Source organism: Petaurus breviceps, unplaced genomic scaffold (assembly GCF_028583685.1).
Source record: "Petaurus breviceps papuanus isolate PSGF00001 unplaced genomic scaffold, PetGlider_PUasm1.0 76, whole genome shotgun sequence".
Taxonomy (NCBI): Eukaryota; Metazoa; Chordata; class Mammalia; order Diprotodontia; family Petauridae; genus Petaurus; species Petaurus breviceps.
This window is the reverse complement of record NW_027186473.1, coordinates 36,529,344-36,534,045: the sequence shown is the minus strand read 5'-3', so window position 1 is coordinate 36,534,045 and position 4,702 is coordinate 36,529,344. Positions and strand designations below refer to the sequence as shown.

The 4,702-nt window shown below is 35.3% G+C and overlaps 1 pseudogene; it reads left to right on the top strand.

The window, feature by feature from the left end:
• The first annotated feature begins 1,572 nt into the window (after positions 1-1,572).
• Positions 1,573-4,063, top strand: LOC138174795 (sorting nexin-4 pseudogene; annotated as a pseudogene).
• The last annotated feature ends 639 nt before the right edge of the window (positions 4,064-4,702 follow it).

Here is a 4,702-nt window from a genome sequence, read left to right as displayed (position 1 = left end):
AATGAATGAACTAAGACCTATAGAGATTACATGATTTGACCTTAGTTATATAAATAGTGAGTGCCTATGAAATAATCTGACCTGAAATCTACTGATTCCAACTCCAGTAGGCTTTTGTCTCCTGTATTACACTGACTAATCAAGAGTATTTAAATCGAAGTCTACTTGTATTTTCATGTACTAAATTGTCACTTTTCACTTTTTTTCATCAACATCTAAGTAAATGACTCTCAGAAATTGTAGGATTGAGATATTGGATGGACATTACATATCCTCTTTTTCAACTGCCACATTTCTCAAGGTAAAATAGGTACTGATCAGATGGGAGACACAAACTCAGGTCTTCTGACTTCAATCTGAAGGCTTTTATTTTTATTTTTTAAATTTTATTTGTTTTTAATTTATGGAATGAAGTAAGCATTTCCATGACAGTACAATAAAAAGTTTACTTATGAAACTGCAAATTTAGTATGTATAACTCACTATTCCTTTTAAATATATAAGAAAGTTATGTGTATATTTATTTTCTTCCTTTTTCATTTTTCCTTGCCCTACAATGTACATGTATATGTACTTATATATAAAATTATTCAATATATACTTCTATTTATTTGTTCATTATCATGTAGATAGTGTCTTTCTTCATATGTCCTTTATAGTTAATTTAGTTATTTATAATAGAATGGCTTATTTGCTCAAAGTCATTTTTTAAATAATACTATTGTTATTGTATACAATCTTCTCTTGGATGTGCTCATTTTGTTCTTCATTATATCATTCAAGTATTTCCATGTTTTATTTCTAAGATTATTGTGCTCATTATTTGGTAGAGCGTAGTATATTCCATCACAATCGCATACTACAATTTGTTCAGCCGTTCCTCAATTGGTGGGCATCCTGGCAATTTCCAGTTCTTTGCTGCCACAAAGAGAGCTGTTACAGACCTTTTGAAATATCTAGGTTCTTTTTTTTTTTTTTCATTTTTCCCTAATCATCTTTGGAAATAGACCTAATAGTAGTATTGCTGGGGCAAAGAATATAGGGCAGATCGATAACTCTTTGGACATAATTCCATATTGCTCTCCAAAATGGTTGTATCAGTTCACAATTCCAGAAACAATGAATTAGTGTCCGAATTTTTTCATACCCCATCCATTTGTCACTTTCCTCTTCAATCATTTTAGCCAATCTAGTAGGTGTAAAATGATATCTCAAGGTTGTTTTTGATTTGCATTTCTCTAATCAATAATAATTTAGATTTTTTTCATATGACTATAAATTGTTTCGATTTCTGCATTTAAAAACTGCCAGTTCATATCCTTTGACCAATTATCACCTGGGGAATAACTTTTATTCTTACATATTTGACAGTTCTCTCTATAGTTGAGAAGTGAAACCTCATCTGAAACAAACAAATATAAAAACATCTATAAATCTCCCCTCCCCAATTTTCTGCTTTATTCTGATTTGGCTACATTTGTTTTATTTGTACAAAAACATTTTTAATTTAGTGTATTCAAAACTTTCCTGGGACGGCTGCGCAGGCGCACAGGGCGAGCTGAGCCCTTAGCCATGGAGCAGGGAGCAGAGCTGCCGCTGGGGGATTTATGGCCGAGCCCCTGGGGGGCTAGACACTGGGTGACCCGGTGGCAGCTGGGGATGAACAAGGGGCCAGGATCAGATGTGGGGCCAAGGGCCGGCTCTCAGGCTTCGGAGACGCCACGATGACAGAAGGTAGCTTTTGGTCGAAGAAAATTGAAATTACTGTTTCAGAAGCAGAAAAAACGACTGGAAGAAATGCAATGAACATGCAAGAAACTTACACAGCTTACCTCATTGAAACAAGTTGAACCAAGTGATGGCCAGAGTGTTCTTACAGACTCTCTTTGGAGACGGTATGGCAAATTTGAATTATTGAGAAACTATTTGTTGGTTTACTATCCACATATTGTTGTCCCACCCCTGCCTGAAGAGAGGGGAGAATTCGTTTGGCATAAATTCTCTGCAGACAACATGGATCCTGATTTCGTGGAAAGACGAAGAATTGGTTTGGAAAACTTTCTTTTAAGAGTCGCTTCACATTCTGTCCTTTCTGAAGACAAAATCTATTTGTTTTTAACACAGGAAAATAACTGGAAGGAGACAGTTAATGAAACAAGGTTCCAGCTAAAGGCAGACTCCAGGTTAAAAGCTCTTAACGCAACATTCAGAGTGAAAAACCCAGACAAGAGCTTTACTGAGTGAAAACCTACAGTGATGAACTACAATCCGTCATCTCACACCTCCTTCGAGTCAGAGCCAGAGTGGCAGATATATTAAATCTATGGTGTCTATAAAGTGCATGGAAATTATGAAAGAGTTTTCAGTGAATGGAGTGCCATAGAAAAAGAAATGGGAGATGGAGTACAGAGTGCAGGACATCATATGGATGTCTATGTAGCTTCTATTGATGATATTTTAGAAGAAGAGGAGCATTATGCAGATCAACTAAAGGAATATCTTTTCTATGCAGAAGCATTAAGAGTGGTTTGTAGAAAACATGAGCTAATGCAGTATGACCTGGAGATGGCTGCTCAAGGTTCTGGCGTCCAAAAAGCAGCAGTGTGAAGAACTCGCAACAGGGACTGTGAGGACATTCTCCCTGAAAGGAATGACTAGTAAGCTGTTCGGTCAAGAAACCCCAGAGCAAAGAGAAGCCAGAATAAAGGTACTAGAGGAACAAATAAATGAAGGAGAAGAACAACTGAAGTCTAAAAACCTGGAAGGCAGAGAATTTGTGAAAGCTGCTTGGGCAGATATTGAACACTTCAAAGAGCAAAAGATCCAGGATTTAAAGGAGGCTCTCATAAGCTATGCAGTTATGCAGATTAGTAGGTGCAAAAAGGGAATTCAAGTGTGGACCAATGCTAAAGAATGCTTCAGCAAGATGTAATCCTACAGAAATGAATTCCTCTTCAATCAAGTGCCCCAGAACAGAAGCACAAGTACATAACTGAGACTTAAGTTGCTACCTGGTATACACAAAAATTTACAATTTAATCATTAGAGTAAATACAATGTCCCTTAGGCTGATTGTAGTTGTTAGAATAGCACAAAAAGGAGATGTTTTAATGAAGATTAACATTGAAATTGAGAACTTGTTGTGATCCTCCCAAAGTCATTTGGTATTGTTTGAGAGGATTCTGAACTAATAAAAAGTCCCATTGTTAGGTCATGTTTATATGTCCTTTCAGCCCATGCTCTCTCTATAAATGTATAAAATTATTTGGAGAGTTTTTACTTAAGAGTATATTCTTGAGGTTTACCCAGAAAAGATGGCCAAGTGGAAATTCATCAGAATGCTGGAGGGGTGATTTTTACTTGTCTTATAGCTGAGCTATTTGCTTTGACCAAAGCTCAGCAGAAACTTAGTGTGAAATCTAAGCTATTCCACCCATACTTCTTCAGCACCCCTGTGAGTAACATATGCATACACTAGAAAATGACTCCAACTTTGTGCTTCACCAGGATTTTGATATTGGACAAAAATTTTATACTGCCAACAAAGAAGGCAACTCTTTAAATGAGTAGTGGAGTCCATTGTCATGAATTAATAGAAAGCCTTGTAATCGAATATGTTGAATATAATAAGGATGTTTCCAAATCATTTTTTCAAACCTGAGTGATGAGACTAAATTAACCTGACTCAGCTCTTGACAAGGGGTGTTTCAGGGTACAAGATGTAACATTTCAGTATATAAAAATCTGTATGTCAACAGTATATGTGGCATCTTCATTATTAACATCCTTCTTTTATACTGCTTGGCTGTAATTTTGTAAAGAAAAAATGAATAAATTATATTGATTTTTTTGTTTGGTTTTCATGATACAGTTTGTTTAAAAGCCAGGCATCTTTATTTTTTATTAGCTTTGCAGAATCTTAAATGTGAACTTGCTGTATCTAATTATGTAAAATAACAATAATCCACTACTAGTTAGGATTTGACTTTTTTACATATTGAAAATGTTACAAAATATTGTGGAAATTGCCAGACTTAATAAAAGAAAGAAGCATTGTGCTGATTTTCAAAAAAACAAACAAACAAACAAACAAAAAAACTTTCCATATGTATGGACTGTTTTCAAATGTATTCAGTGTATTCAAAACTACCTAACTTTGTTCTCTGTTTATTGTTTATTCATAAATTGTTCACCACCTATAAGTCTGATAAGTAATTATGTTCCATGTTCTTCAGATTTTCTTGTAATATCTCTATATCTACGTCACATATTCATTTTGACTTTTTGTTGGTAAATGTTATAAGGGTGCAATCTGGGAAGATGATGGAGTAGGTAAGAAATTTCCAGGCTGTACAGATTTTTTCCACAAGCAGATAGAAAAATCTCAACAAAATGAATGTAGAGCAGCTAAAATAAAAAGGCAAAGCAGTTGTCCTAAGACTACTTAAAAGCACCTCAGAAAGGCAGGACCTCCAGAGACTGAAGTATGTCCTGAGTCAAATATAGAAACCTCTAGGCAACTCCACTGAATTGACAAACAGTAGATTCTGGAGCAGCTGTGTCAGAAAACAGAAGAGGTCTCAAGAAATTTCATCTCAGGACCTTTTATCTCACAGCCTCAGGAACTTTTACCTCATGAACTTGTATCTCATAAACTTTCATCTAAGAAACAGTAGATTGCTGAGTGGAAGAAGATTAAAAA